Source organism: Schistocerca serialis, chromosome 4 (assembly GCF_023864345.2).
Source record: "Schistocerca serialis cubense isolate TAMUIC-IGC-003099 chromosome 4, iqSchSeri2.2, whole genome shotgun sequence".
Classification (NCBI taxonomy): domain Eukaryota; kingdom Metazoa; phylum Arthropoda; class Insecta; order Orthoptera; family Acrididae; genus Schistocerca; species Schistocerca serialis.
Genome location: NC_064641.1, coordinates 544,621,801 through 544,638,995, shown reverse-complemented (window position 1 = coordinate 544,638,995; position 17,195 = coordinate 544,621,801).

Genomic DNA, 17,195 nt, shown 5'->3' with positions numbered 1-17,195 from the left:
GTATATTGGCCTAATATATTATAGTTCAATTAAAATAATAAAGAAGTACTTAGCCAGAGAAAAACTGTAATAAAGCATGTCCTCGTAGAGGAGACTTCAGAGACTCAAGATTCCACCCGACACAGACAATCATGTTGTTTATAATTGTGTATAAATATCATCGAAGTTAAGTGCTTAACATTAAGGATATGATGCCGGCGTAATGTGTCAGTTTCATTCTGATTAACAGAAACGTTAATGGATGGTGTCTAGTAGTACAGTTTCTAGTAATTGATAACAATAGTAAGTATCGAACGAGTTGCAGTGGTGTAATCGTTTCATAAAATAGAACGCAATCCACAAAACACAAGCAACTGTTTGGCTATATTACTTGTCAATATCGCAAATATTATATACTTCTCATACAATTTGTGAACCGGCAGCCTCCTGATAAAACAGAAAATAACTTGCTGAGACCACTGCATAATGAAAGTAAATAACGAGATCATATAGACATCATTCCCTTGTTAGATACAGTAATAGATCACACCATAAACCACAGATTTCTAAAACTTATCCTCTTGATAAGGTACTTGAGCTCTTGTGAAGAACCTTTGACTGTAAAAAATATTTATACTTGTTTACTAGTCTATTTACCAACATTACGGTTTCGCCATACGAAGTACTTTTTCAGATTTGGCTATTTTACATGAAAATTATTCTGGATAGGTAGAATATGATTCTTATCAGTTTTCCTTTTTATATCGCACAAAATTTTTGGTCGAGTCTGTAAATCGATACTTCCTGATCTAAACTGCAGCGTGTCCTGCGAAATGACACGTTACTCACTTTAAAGAAATACCAGAAACTATGCATTTCTATGACTTCCCACAGAAGAAGTGTAGAATATACTGCTACTTAACTGCAATCACTACGCTGGGACACTTATTAAGGATTCTGGCATCATATCCTAATGTTACGCGGCGAACATTGTGAGGCCTGTCAACAGGCAAAATAAATGGTTGTATATATATAGAAAGAGAGACATATATTTTTTTTAGATCCAGAATTGTAACACAAAATATCTATAGCACATAAGTAGCACAGACTTGATGCAGAATATTCTTTTGAACACCTGAAATTATTTTGCTGCGTTATGAGAGATTAAATCAGTCAAATAAAGTTTTTCGCTTCCTCGCTGTCTCGTGCTGGAGGAATAAACACAACTTAATGTTTTTGTTTCCTGTTTGACAAGGATGAAGTTCTGTTAAATTAGGTGTAGTCGCAACATTTTTTTTCATTCCGAATAAATATTTATCTTCTGCACCAAATACACGCGGCTGATGTGGGCATTTTTTATGCATTCACTCTTTGCACATAATCCGATGCAACTTCAAACAAGTTATGCATTTCTTTTTTTCCACTGACCTTGCATACAATAGTGATGCATTAACCTGTGCTAATTTTGTGCATATAATGGAGTATATTCTGAAATTGTGAAGAGCAAGACATGTGTCTTAATTCGCTCTACCATATCACAATTATATAGATATATAAATTTGTGCTTCGAAAAATAAAAGCTTAGTGGAGCGACATAAACATCTAGTTTAAATGTAACGAAAATTTAAATAATTATATAACTTGTTGTTTTAGGTGATTGATGTTTCTTTTTTGTAATTTCATGTCCGTTTCAAACGTAGATTTTAGTGTCTGTCTAAAGATTTCCTCTCTTAGGAAAAATTTATGTACAGTTTGATTCATAACAGTTAAGGAATATAATTGTACATGTAAATATAACTCACATTTAACACACAATATATAGCTAACTATTTCACAAATTATCGTTCTGTTGACCTTACTTACAGTATGCCCTAACAAGATAACTTACCGTCACGCATTCTGATGGTCTGAAATTCACCAAACAAATCTCTAAATTATTCTCAAATACTTGTAAGGTTACATCTTTTTCATTGTACCTACAGTAGCATAGCTCATGTTTCTTAGGAGAAAATAAATACGGAAATACTTTATTCCATCTTAATGATATACATAATTATGAAATATGTACTGTTTAAAATATTTTTATGTTCATCTACTATTGACAGTGAATATGTAGATGTAAGTCCCGTGAAATCGTAGTTGATCAGTACTATATAAATAGTTTAGATTTACGTAATGAGCTCTACCTTCAAAACGAAATTACAGAGGGAGAAACTTCAACGCACAACCTCCCCATGACAATCTCCCAGACAATAACTCTTGAAGCGAAACATGCGATGCTACTACCTCACATTTCAAGAAGCTTTTGACTCTGAATTTGTCTTCCTCCTTCACATTTTACAACAAAAGTCCAAAACCAATATTCCGAATATGAACCAGAATACTCTAGGATGTAAAATATTTCTCCCTATCGAGGTAACTACTGCAGTAAACGCTTTTGACCATTTGAAATTGTGTCCCGAGCCAGGCCACGCGTCTGCATTTCATTGACAATGCTCTGAAGAACGGATAGGACCTGCAGACTAGCTGTAGCTTTGAGTCGGTCAAGGGTAAGTTCTCAGCTGACTCAATTGTACAAACTTGGACTATGACAGTCAATTGTCCAGGCTCGAATCCCGGCGTTACAGATAATTTTGACGTATCACTGAAGTTGATAATATACTTAAAATTGAACTTGTTTTGGGAGAAATTTATGTATTGGTAAGAAAAATTTATGTGTTAATAAATTTCCACCGTGCTTTATTATGCACCAAAATCTGAGAGGAAATACTTATCGAAATTATTTATTAAATTTCAAAGTCGAAGACTACGTATTCGAGCTGAATCTATTTTAAACTATAACACTGTTTCACACATATTGCAGACTTCAATCTTTTCATCTGTAGATTAATGAAAGGTTTTGTGTTTCTAAACTGAGACCACGCTTTTACTTTGAAAAATACTTTACACGCTGATGCATAAAATGTGAAAGAATCAGTGTTCCCACGCTGGAAACTTGCACCCCCTTAACACATAAATGAAGTAGGTACAGCGAACATTATTCTCGTCGAAAAGTACCGCTATACTTGTGTCAGCTGATCCGCTTTGGTCGAGATGGCAGTCAATCACTTCTCGCCTAGCTTCTCCATCCATTCTGATGCACGAAGACAAATGACACAACGGTAGTAGCATCTCATGGCTCGTCTCATCCATTCTGTAGTGTCCATTACACCGCCCCTACTGTGACTAGAGGAAATGTAAAATGGTTCCACATGGAAGTCCTGTGGTAATTCGAAAAAAATTCAAAAATATATAACGATAACATATAAATAAATAAATATATATATATATATATTTGTTAGTTATTTACATCTGGGATATTTTCTTTTCAGATTGATTAATTTCCCAGTACTTATACGAATGTATGGGAAAGCTATAAACGCTTACGATATTTATGTGAATATGTACATTCCAGTACTCTAAATGGTAAAAATAAAGTCATCAGACACTTATGTTGACGTCGGCTTCTCTTTGTGTCCACACTATTAGTTCATCAATTGTATCTAAGTTTTCTATTACATAAGTAAAAAGTATTATAGTAAAGAACATTTGTTAAGACGTATAACAGAATATTGGTTAAGACGTATACTTCTCCAAGTCCTGTCAGCAAAATGCATTTCTGTGGCGGCCGTAAGTGCTTGAATTACTCAAGTCTTTCCATGCAATCATTTTACTTTTACGAGCATTTCAAGTGAAAGAAAGCAAGAACAGCAGCCATTTTCTGGTGTTATGTCCTCCTCACACCGATTTTCAGCACAGTCCTACCGACATCATCTTCATTACATTTAATTTAGCCCTTTCTCGCATGTCATATCACTAAAGTGGTGACTTCTTTTCATGTACAACATGATACTAGACGTCTCTGAAAAATCTGTCGTTAAACCACAAAGCTGAATTACTAAATCATGTACAGTTTCCTGACGATACGATTAAACGTAAGTACATTACCCTTTGACTTAATGTGTACCATTTATCTTAATCATTTATTCTCGTTTTTAAGCCTGTTTTACAATTATAAAATACTTAATCGAATTGTCAATAGCTAACCATTTGTAGAAAACGCTTAAAGGCTGCTAAAACGTACAACAGACTCCATAAAAATAAATTCGTCAATACTGAGACAATCTTATGGTGTACGTGTAAGGATGATATTTAGATTTCTTCCTCTTGCTATTTACTGACCTTACAGATCTTGCGCCCAAATTTCGGCCTGAGGTACAATCCATACAAGCGGTATCTTCATCCGAGGTCTATCCCCGGAAAATCCTATCGCAGTCTATGATGGCAATACGATAACCGTATTTTCACAGCCGATATACAGGCATTTGTCCGTCTCAGTGCATTCCAGTTTTCGACATTATTTCGTTCTCTTAGGAGTAGAACGGGAGAAAGAAATACAGTAGCTTTGAGAGACGAAATAGTGAAGGCAGCATGGGATCAACTAGGTCAAAAGACGAGGGCTAGTATAAATGCTTAGGTTATATAAGAGATATTGAATTTAACTGATGAAAGGAAAAAATATAAAAATGCAGTAAATAAAGCAGGCAAAAAGGAATACAAGCGTCTCAAAAATGAGATCGACAGGAAGTGCAAAATGGCTAAGGGGGGATAGCCGGAAGACAAACGTAAGGACGTAGAGAGTTATATCACTAGGGGTAAGACAGACACTGCCTACAGAAAAATTTGAGAGACATTTGGAGAAAAGAGAACCACTTCTATGAATATCAAGAGCTCAGATTGAAAACCAGTTCTAAGTAAAGAAGGGAAAGCAGAAAGATGGAAGTAGTGTATAGAAGGTCTATACAAGGGCTTTTTACTTGAGGACAACATTATGGAAATGGAAGAGGACTTAGATTAAGATGAAGTGGGAGATATGATACTGCGTGAAGACTTTGACACAACACTGAAAGACCTAAGTCGAAACAAGGCCCTGGGAGTAGACAACATTCCATTAGAACTACTGATAGCCCTGGGAGAGCCAGCCCTGACAAAACTCTACCATCTTGTGAGCAAGAAATATGAGACGCGCGAAATACCCTCAGAATTCAAGAAGAATATGATAATTCCCAGCCCAAAGAAAGCAGATGTTAGCAGGTGTGAAAATTACCGAACTATCAGTTGGCTGCAAAATACCAACACGAATTATTTACAGACGAGTGGAAAAACTGGTAGAAGCCGACTTCTGGGAAGATCAGTTTGGAATCCGTAGAAATGTTGGAACACGTGAGGCAGTACTGACCCTACGACATATCTTAGAAGATAGATTAAGAAAAGGGAAATATACGTTTCTAGTATTTGTAGACTTACAGAAAGCTTTTGACAATGTTGTCTGGAATACTCTCTTTCAAATTCTGAAGATGGCAGGCGTAAAATACAGAGAGCGAAAGGCTTTTTACACTTTGTACAGAAACCAGATGGCAGTTATAAGAGTCGAGGGCACAAAAGGCAAGCAGCGGTTGGAAAGAGAGTGAGACAGGGTTTTAGCCTATCACCGATGTTATTCAATCTGTATATTGAACAAGCTGTAAAGGAAACAAAATAAAAATTCTGAGTAGGAATTAAAATCCATGGAGAAAAAAACTTTGAAACGGAATGGGCAGTGTCTTGAAAGGAGGATATAAGATGAACATCAACAAAAGGAAAACGAGGATAATGGAAAGTAGTCGAATTAAATTGGGTGATGCTGAGGCGAATTAGATTAGGAAATGAGACACAAAGTAGTAGAAGAGTCTTGCTATTTGGGAAGCAAAATAACTGATGATGGTCGAAGTAGAGAGGATATAAGATGTAGACTGGTAATGGCAAGGAAAGCGTCTCTGAAGAAGAGAAATTTTTTAACATCGAGTATAGATTTAAGTGTCAGGAAGTCGTTTCTGAAAGTGTTTGTATGGAGTGTAGACATGTCTGGAAGTGAAACATGGACGATAAATAGTTTAGACAAGAAGAGAATAGAAGCTTTCCACATGTTGTGCTACAGAAGAATGCTGAAGACTATATTGGTAAATCATGTAACTAATGAGAAGGTACTGAATAGAATTGGGGAGAAAAGAAATCTGTGGCACAACTTGACTAGAAGAAGGGATCGGTTCGTAGGACATGTTCTTAGGCATCAAGGAATCACCAATGTAGTACTGGAGGGAAATGTGGAGGGTAACAATCGTAGTGGGAGATCAAGAGAAGAATACACTATGCAGATTCAGAAGGATGTAGGTTGCAGTAGGTACTTGGAGATGAAGCATCTTGCACAGGATAGAGTAGCATGGAGAGCTGCATCAAACCAGTCTCTGGACTGAAGACCACAACAGCAACAACAAGGATTACAAGTACAGTAAACTATAATAAGGAGTAGTTGTTTTCTAGTACAGAGTGAAAACATTTTCGTACAGATTCCAGGTACCGAAGACGAATATTTTGATTTCTTTTAAATTATACTTCGGTTTCAACTGGTCACACCCTCTCTTCTTTTTCATGCAGATAACACTAGTTACACATTCGAACTACCTCGAAACAAATAATCAAATACACGCACTGTCGCAAAGGCAAAGACACTGCGGTTATGCCTGCACGTAACTTCCACAGATCATGGTAACTTCTAAGTGGTCATTTCTGTAAGGGTTGGTTACTGTATAGTAGTCTGCTCTAACCGCCTGTACTGATAATAGTTACTTCCTTTACAGTTCTCGTGCCGTATGTGTTTAATTCCTATACTGAACTGCCTCGAAACATCACAGCTTCCTGATATTCTTTTCTTGTCTTACAGTAGAATTTGGCACTACATAATGTTCTCTTTTATTTTCCAGCAGCAAGTTCCCGCACTCTACACATCTTGCGATTCGTTCTCTCGTTTTGTAATTTTGATTTATGGGAAACAAAACGTCTCCACTTCTTTTACTGTATCTTCGCCAGTTTTGAGACTTATCATTTCTGTTAATTTAAATACGCAATTAACTGTACTAGACGACTTTTCATGGGGTTTTACACGTAAGTTGAGCGTAGCTTGGGGCAACATATAGGCTATATTTCATCAAAATTGGACCTCAGAGAAAATGATATCACAATTTAAAGTTTTATCTAAAATGATCTGCTCAGCCTAGTAGCTTGTATTTTTAATCATCACGGTGTAGTATACAAAAGAACCAATTGATGGTGGTCTTAGTTTTTTAACTCAATGTCAGAGGTATTTTCGGAAGTTTATGTCAGTGGTGGAACTAAATACTGCAATCTTATATTTACGAATACGAACTAATATTGAATTTCCTTGGACTAGGATATACGGGTTTACTTATTTCACTTTGGTATTAAAATCTTAATGACACTATTTTGTATCTTTCGATAGGTTTTATTTACATTCTTTCTTAAGATTACCGAATTTATTAAGTCTTCTTTCTTATTTAATGCCTGCTCATTAGATTTAGATTTCATTTGTTTACAAATAAAAAAGCTTAGAAAAAGCTCGAGTCTTTCTGAATACCCCACAATGGCTAAAAGAGAGGACTTTGTGGTCTCAAGAAGCCAAAGAAGATCATTAGGCAAAACATGCTGCGGCACGGGAACATCCTACTTTAACTCACTCTTTTGAAACTCCTTCCGAAAACGAGGTGCTGCGTAGCTCTGACCTAGAGCGACAGTTTTAATTTCGCTCCTCGGAACCGTTGACACACAGGCACTTCACGTTACTTCTGTTGTAAGTAACATCATACAAGCGGAAATTTTTACGGGATGTGGCGCAGATGACAGAGATTTCTACCGTAATTCCCGATTATTCTTAACAATTTACCATTTCGCTTTAAACGTGCACCATTCACCGTGAGTTTACATTACGCCACCACTATAAACAAAGCACAACGCCAGATGTTGCGTTTAGCGGGCGTAGACCTTAGTGTCAGCTGTTTTTCACGTGACTCTCCCCATGTTAGCGAAGGAAACAAGCTCCTCTTTCACGTTCCCAATGATCCTACTTCAAACTTAGTGTGCAAAGAAGCTTTATAAGTCGAAAATAAATTCTACATGCATGAAATCTCGGGCACAACTAAAAGTGAATACTTGGTCAACACGGGGTTTCACAGCTACTGTACAAATATGTTTGATGCTTGAACAGAACTATAAACTCACCAAGTTTGCAATTTTCACTCTAAAATAGTTCTATGACTGCCCCGGGGGTCACACGACACAAGTCCAAGCGGTAGTCAAGTTCATTCCATACCTTATGCAGCTACTTCCTGTTAATGGTCGTCACAGCAGCATTGACGCATTCTTCCAGCTGTGCCAGTGTTCTTGGAACTGGGGGTACGTAAACACGATCCTTAATGTACATCCAAAGGAAATTCACAATGCGTTGGGTCAGGAAACCTAGAGGGACAAGGAAACAGACCCACATTATCTTAACCACTACGCCCAACCTGTCGAAGCGCAAGTTCGTCTTTTGGGTAGCGACGAACATCGATGCTCCAATTTTGCAAATTTTGGGAATCAGCATTTAGTTGTGAAACAATCACAACTGCAACATATCAAGGTGAGAGGTACACATCACAATCTTCTTACTGAAGAAAAATGCCACATGCAGCTTCATCTGTGACATCGCAGAGAAAACAAGTACCTTCGGCGTATCTCGTTAATGCGGAAATAATTTCATGAGGATGTTCAGTGCCCCACACTTTCACATTGTGGTGATTAACTTATCCAGATAAATGGAAGATTGCTTAGTCCCTGAATATCAGCTCCTGCCTTGTGATGCAAAGCTGAAACAGTCGACCATAATTTTCAGATTTTAATTGTTGCACGAATTGCAGACGGAACGGTGTGAAATGTTACCGCCGATGCAAAATCTTTCACGCGATTTGCTGCTGTATTCCAAGTTCATATCCATTATTACAGGCGATAACTTCTAGGGTTTGTAACTCGTTCTCCATTGCGTCTGCTGAAAGAGGAATGGCGAGCGCTCGGTGTGTGCAAGAACGGAAGAAGGCCATTTTGTGGGCTTGGGGGTGTGTAGAGTCGGCTGGCATATTATCGAAAAAGGTATTTTTCCGAAAAATGTTAAACCTAATGCGGTTGTCCTCTATTTCCAAATTTAGGTCTAAATAATTCAAAGATCTATTGGGAGATTCATTTTCCAGCGAAAAGCTTATTTTCTCGTGGAGTTTATGGGAAGCCCTCTGGCAGGTATTTTATCTGAAATCTTTGTAAATTCTATGGAACGCCTTTTCTTTCAAAATAAGGCAGATTTACCGAGCAAAAGAATCTTTTACGCAAGATATGTAGACGACTTACGCTTCATAATTAACGGCTCTCAAGATGATATACATCAAATTTTCACAACTTTTAATAACCTCCACTAGAAAATAAGTTTTACGCTGGAAAATGAATCTCCTAATAGATCTTTGAATTATTTAGACCTAAATTTGGCAATAGAGGACAACCACATTAAGTTTAACATTTTTTGGAAAAATACCTTTTCCGATAATATCGTCCCAGTCGACTCTACACAGCCCCAAGCCCCCAAAATGGCCTTCTTCCATTCTTGCATACACCGAGAGCTCACCATTCCTCTTTGAGCAGACGTAATGGAGAACGAGTTACAAATCCTAGAGGTTATCGCCTATAATAATGGATATAAACCAGAAATTGTGAGACAGCTCTTTAACACGAAAACAGGTAAAAAAACTGCGACCTCATCTACACTAGGTGTCGCACCAGAGGATAACTCCACTAGCTTCATTTCTATTCCCTTCATAGGCAAAGCATCTTATAAAATAGGGCGACTCTTAAAGAGCCACGGCTTTTAAGATTGCATATTCTACGAATAACAGCCTCAAAAAGAACTTGGCCACTCGTTAAAGAATACTAGTGACATATTATCTCGTTCTGGGGTGCACAAAGTCACCTGTAGTGATTGCCAGAGTTATTACATCGGCCAGATAGGGCGAGCCCTCACAGCTTGATATAAAGAACATACACCCACGAAAAGTGGTGATGACACACGTGGCTCGACTTTTGCCGAGCACCTTGTTCAGTTGGCCCATGCTCCCAATCCACCAAAACACAGAGCTAATAAATTGCGATGTTAAAGGCACTAGGCTTGACATCCTTGAGGAGTTGCAAATCTTTAAACACCTGTTGCTTGATAAAGAAAACGTACTTAATGACCAGCTACAATTAAGAAATAAGAACTTTTCGAAGGTTTTTCACCTTTGCTTCACCGGCACTGATGTTACGTTGCCTTTGCAGTCGCCGACGCCTGACTCCACTTCCTTTAGTTGAAAATAATGTATTCAAAATTGAGGAATAATTTTCCGAGTAATAGCTAGTCTTTCTTCCGGGCTCCGAATCCGTTTGTAGGGTTCTCGTTCTCCTCAGAAGTAAGTTCACAACTGTGGCTGACGCGTTATATGTTTAATTATCACAGTTGCTGACGGGGCTGAACGATCTTAAAAATTCTTTGTATCTAATTTGTCTATATCAATGCGCTATACTCTGCTTCGTTTCCACGATTCATTATGAATGCACGCTGTACTGTTCTAACATCTCGCTGACACTAACCATAGAGTAAATGTCTCTGGAGTGAGCATTCACATGCGCAGAACAGATTTTGTGTTGTCAACATACATTGCCGGCCTGGTCACGTGATCTCGGGACATCGTGTGTTTGTCCGTATAGCACCCTGTATATTTCGAATGTCACTACATCCCTAGTACAGACGGATTCTTTTCGTGCGTGTCGTGGATTATTTATATATGTTGCGCAGACATTTTAACTGTATCCAATTGGTACCGGGAATAAACCAGCTACGTAATTTTTAAGGGCAAGTGATATTGCACTCTGCTTCTTTGCGATAGGTGTCACAGTTCAGATGCACTCGATTTTTGGTAGTTTTCGGTATGATACGGCACTTTATAGTATTACTGTGCCTGACGTACATTTTTGCAGTGATAGTCTTGCAAAGGATGTAGGTTGCAGTAGGTACTGGGAGATGAAAAAGCTTGCACAGGATAGAGTAGCATGGAGAGCTGCATCAAACCAGTCTCAGGACTGAAGACCACAACAACAACAACAGTCTTGCAAAACGACTTGGCAAGTGTCCGAAACACACCGAATTTGCCACACATTAGCGATTATATCCCTGCTAATTCGTCCTTTTTTTCTGCTATTTCTGCGTATTTGTTTTCTCGTTTTTGCGACCTAAAGCACAATTTTTCTTACTTGTGACACTTTGAAGTGTTTATTTAACGCATTTTACGTACTTGCTCCCAGTTTATTAAATAAATAGTGGACTGAGTAAGAAGGGGGAAAAAAGGCGATCGGAGAATAAATGCACTGTAAAGCAAATACAGTCAACCCGTATAACACCATTAAGGGAAGTGGAAAATGACACAAATGAAAGAGTTTGGGTACATGTTTACTAATATTTTACGCCTCTTAATCAAATGGTGAAGAAAATAAATTGAAGGCAAAATACACCAAAGAAGATGAATGTGTACTTTGATTAGCTACACTATTGTGTTTTTTATCTGATTTGTGCAGAAAATGATTTAAGCTGAACGCAGAAATTGGTAGTAGATGCTGTGGAAAATAAAAAATAGTTGGTATAGCATCTACCTTCAGCCACACACATCCAAATTTTTCTCTGTCTAAACATTCCTCATCAAAGTGTTTTGAACATACTTTGGAATATTTTGTGAGGACAAAATTACTCCTCCTCATTTTCTGGAGCCAGATCTTTACTCGTTGTTCATCCTTCGGGAAACTAAAATATAAATCACACATAATAATTCTCCACGTCCTAGAGACACTTAACAGGATCTCCTACTGTAACTTTATAGTAAATAAAAGGTTTCGACACACATATTATACGAAGACAATTGCAGACTCCCACTCTATTGAATTTATCTGTCTCCAGTCTTTCAAATCTACATACATAATCGACAAGTCACTGATAAATGCATGAAGGTTAGTATTTGCTGAAACAACAAACCATTCCCTTTCCTGTTCCACTAGCAAAATTACGAGAGGAAGCGATTGTTTGTAAGCTTTTGTACGAGCCGTAATATCTACTGTATAGTCATAATTGGAGAAAATAGGTCTACAGAATGAAGCCTTAATTATAATGCATCTCGAAATTTTTAAACATAGAACCCAAGAAAAGTTACTACCCCTCCTTTCGCATATTTTTCTTTGCATCCGTAGCAACAACAGTAATTCACAATCGCTATTACACTATCAACAAACGGTGAAAACACAACAAAAACTCTTGATATTATAAACTTCAAACTCTGAGGAAAGCACAAACGCACAGCGAAGTCCCGAAAACACGTGATAATCCTGGTTTAATGTTGACAACATGCGCAGAACGCAATGCTCACTCCAGAGATATTTACTCTATGACTCTAACACATAAAAACTGTTTTCTTGCTTTGTTGCCATTTTGGTATGGTACTGCATTCGTGCCGCCAACTGGTGGGCACAATTCATGCATCAATCATATTTGTAAATGTAATACTTTGGAAAATAAAGAACTTTGAAAACGAATGAATCATTCATATTTCAGCTGGTGTTTATGAAAGTCAAGGCTACGTTTAACCTAAAATGTTCGCATTTATCTTTATCATTTCTGCTTCTGCTCTCCACTTTTATTAGCCTTAAACGAACTTGTATGTGAGTATATGTCCAGTACACTTGTTAATTGTAATTTTTTCCCTCGCAGCTTCACTGTGCCAGTACGAGTACGCTGAAGTACCGCTAATTGTCTTCCGTTACATCCTTCTTAAATAGATGTGGCAGGTGACTGTGAGCTGTATTGTTTGGTTGTCGTTGAGAATATTTCCATTGTCGTTTTTACGTGAGTCTGCGGTTTTGCGATCGCTTACCTGAAAGAGTAGTGTATCTTTAAAAAGATTTGTTTTAAACTTAAGTAAAAAATTTCAGGAAAGCAAAAAATGACGAAGCAAGCTTTTAGAGACTCCTCTTTAAAGCGGAAATAGACTTACAATTGGTTTCAGAAAAGACCCCTGCTAATGGTGAGGACCGTTCCCGTTGGTCGTCAGCTTATGTCATAAAGAAATGATTCAGTAAGTGAGGAGTGACCATCCAGTACCGCTAAAACATCATGAGAATAAGTTCATCTCAACGTATGCTGTCAGAAGAACTGAACATGAGGAGGATTACGGCGAAGTGTGTGCCACTGTTGCTACAAGGCGTTCTGAAGCAACAAAGCTCGAAACTTTGCAGGAAACCTAATCAGCCGCTTCGACAATATCCAATCCATCTTTTAAAAATTATAAGCATTTCCGTCGCTATATTGTAGGATGTCTGAGGGAGGACACGGGAAGAAAAATCCACGGTAGTGTCGCACGAACCAGGTACCTCACCATGAGAATGGACGACCGAACACAGTCTGAATTATTCAGGCACTTTCGATTAAAAACAAGATGCTACTTCTCCCCCACTCGCCATCTGACCAGACACTGCTTGGTGTTATTTAGAGACGAATATTTGATACATGGCGAAAGACAAGCGGAATAGCAGAGTAATGTAAACAGCCGAACAAGGACAGACTTCCACAATGCATTTCATACGGGACAGAAACGGTGTGATCGGTGTATTTTCACCCTAGGGGTCTACTTTGAATAGAACAGAATAAGATCTAGTTTAGGCGCAATAATTTTAGTTAATACATTTCTGGAATCTCGTGAACGACCTCCTATTTTGGTTTATAGAATTATTGTATCAGTCAACGGAAATTACATATTTCATTAGGCAGAGACACTATTTCTGTATTAGTTGCAAATTCCTTTCCTATGAAAGTCAGGTTCGTCGAATAATTTAATCTATAACAACTAATTAACAATCCTCTAAAGATATGTAGCTCCATAGATTTCAGATGTGTGTCAGCTTCGCCGCCATCATAGTGCAGTTCAGTGTGTTCTCTCTTCGTCGTACTAGGAATGGCACCCAGCTTCACACAATGTATAAAATCGTGACGTTAACTGCTCGTCACCACTCACACTCCGACATCATTTACTTATTCGCCTCAACTTCCTTCCAATTCTGCATATTATCACGTCGAAATCACAATCAAGTTCAAATCCGAAAGAAAAGTCGTCAATGAAGTAAAACTATTAACACTGAAATGCCTTTATTATGATACCAACGAACAGCCAGAACAGCACTGAACCCCTGGATGGAAAGCGCATTGTTCCGTCTCCTGAAGAAACAGCGACTCTTTCTTTCAGAGGCACTCATACACATTATGATGAGCACTAAAGGTAGCCTCTCCGGTTGAAGCTTCGCGATTGTCGAGAAGGTCTTCATTTTCCTTGGAACAACAAGCCTCCATCGCCGATCTGCACCTGAAGACTGTAATAGAGCTTCCATATGGAGGACATGGACGAGGTCTCTACACTTCCGTCTTCTTGATGAAGGGTCTAATCTTTGTATGCGACGTCCGACAAGCTACAAAGAATAAGATAAGGCCCAAAGTAGCGCTTAAGTAACTTTTTCTATAGTCCTACCTTCCGCGCGGGGCGTAAAAATCCACATCAGGTCTCCTAGGCTGTACCTCACCGATCGGTGTCTGGCGTTATAGCGCTCTCGACCTTTTTTCTGGGCGCCCAGGGTTCATATGCGAACCAGCCATCTTGCTTCTTCGGTCCTGTTCCCGAGGTGTTCCGTGTAATGATTTTGAGTGTCGTCCGGTTACGACTTTGCGAACATACTGCAGGAAGAATGGTCTGAAGCATGCAGTCTTTCGATTCGCTGTATTGTATCTGAACGTCATGGCAGACAGTATTGTATCCCAATCTCTCTTCGACATCAATGTACGTCAAGAGCGTATCTGTCGTCTGCCAAAGTCCTATTAAAGTGTTCTGTGATACCATTAGTCTATGAATGGTAGGCAGTTCTCATCATGTGGGTGATGTTGCAGGGTGAAATTACCTCTGATATTAGTTTCGACTGTAAAACCGTGTCACGATTAGACATCATCATAAGGGATGTTCGGTCCTTCACAATGATGTCTTCTAGAAGAACCCAGCAACTTCCAGAGCTACAGCAGTTGGCACAGATTTGATAACAGTGTATTGGGTGAGGTCGATTCCAGAGGTGGAATTGCTACCTGATACTCAAGAGCTAATTGCAATACATGCTTCAGTCGCTGACATTCCATACATTGGTTCATAAAATATCTGACAGATCCTTAGAGACCAGCTCAGTCATACTAGCATTCAAATCTGTCTAGAGTCTTCACGAATCCCTGATGACCAGGTGTGTCGTAGCAATACTTCAAGACAGCTGGCCATAAGCGAACTGTGATGACAAGCAACCTTTTCTGCCGTTTTACTTACAGTTCTCCTTATATCACGTTCCATTTAACAATCGGAATTCTCTTTTGGCGGTTCCTCCTCTTTCACGGCCTCTTTGATTCTCAGCAGTGCTAGATCATTCCTCAGTTCAGTAGCAGCCATTTACTCACACCAGTGTGACACTGTACTCCCGTAACCTCAGCACCACTCTTATCAATCGAGCCGACAGATCCTTCAGACTATTCAGCCAATGTATAAAATGTAGTTCATCGAAACAGCAAATGAGTTGCCAAATAATTATTGCAATTATTGCCAGTATTTGCTGATCAGGTCACCAATGTGCCGAGAAGTCGGAAAATCGGAATTAGTCTTATCTCTGGATTGGGGCAGACTCGATTGTCATCAGCTAGGCGCACCAAGATTTTTGTTTTTTATTTCGTGAATGATGAATATGCCCTTCATCTAATTTAGACAGAGGCCTGCAGTCTGAAAGTACTTCAACACAGTTATCAGGCGCTTAGATGGTCTTCAAATGTCTTCAGGATAACGACAGTGTCATCCAGATAGCAAAGACAGGTCATCAATTTAAGGTGTCGTAGCAGGTTGTCCACAAAACACTCGAATGGCCTGGGGCGTTACATTTCCAAATGGCATTGCTTTGAACCCATAGAGGCCAACACAAATTATTAAGACAGCTGTCATCAGTACACGGCTATCGATAGCCATCTTTTTCGTGATTTTGTTCACTCATTGGTGGTCGACGCAGAAACTCCAAGTACCATCCTTCTTCTTCATAAGAACCACTGGAGAAGACCAAGGACTCTCTGAAGGTCCAGTGACATTACGTTGCAACATCTTATCCACTTCGCCGGCCGGAGTGGCCGAGCGGTTCTAGGCGCTACAGTCTGGAACCGAGCGACTGCTACGGTCGCAGGTTCGAATCCTGCCTCGGGCATGGATGTGTGTGATGTCCTTAGGTTAGTTACGTTTAAGTAGTTCTAAGTTCTAGGGGACTGATGACCTCAGATGTTAAGTCCCATAGTGCTCAGAGCCATTTGAACCTTCTTCTCCACTTCCTCTCAAATTATGCATCGTTCAGCCAGTGACATCCTATACGGACGCTAGCTAATTGTTGGATGATTACTACTGTTGATATGGTGTTTTACAGTAAGCCACTTGGTCTTTTTTTTCGCCCCTCCAGATTCAAAAACATCCGAAAACTAGCGCAGTACGGCCCACACTCGCCGACGTTGTTCCTCAGGCCAGATGATATTGACAGATCGATATTACTTTCCTTTGTCTGTAATGGTAGCAGAGCACAACACTTTGTTAATGGCACTTCTCTGTCTATCCTGTACCGGTTTAACTGTTCCTATACTGATACCTTTAGGGATGAGTTGTGGCTGCTCGTGACCAGTAGTGATCTATTGTTTCCTTTGACCTCCTGCAATGTAGTGCTTGAGATCATCACTGATAAGTAGGTTTATTTGGTGAGTCTGAATAGCTCTTTGCTGTCGAGAACATCTTCACAGTTTAACAGAACATCTATTGCCTACTTTAGCTTCTCTCACTGACTATGGCGGAATGACAATGTCTTCGATACATACAATAGCCCAGAGAAATCTTCGTAACTTCCACTTGTGGAATAGCTTCATCAGTCAGGATCTCTGATCTTCCACAGTCTATAGCTACTTGTGCTGCCTGCAAGAAAAACATCGTGACTACATTCTGTTAAAACAAAAAATTCCGAGGGCTGTGTTCTGCCATTGCGAAATATATTCTTATCGGCTGGACATATTTCCCATTTGCGACTTTCAGCTCAATCGTTTTCATATCACAGAAAACAGCTGGTGACAGTAAGCATTCGACAGTACAGGAACA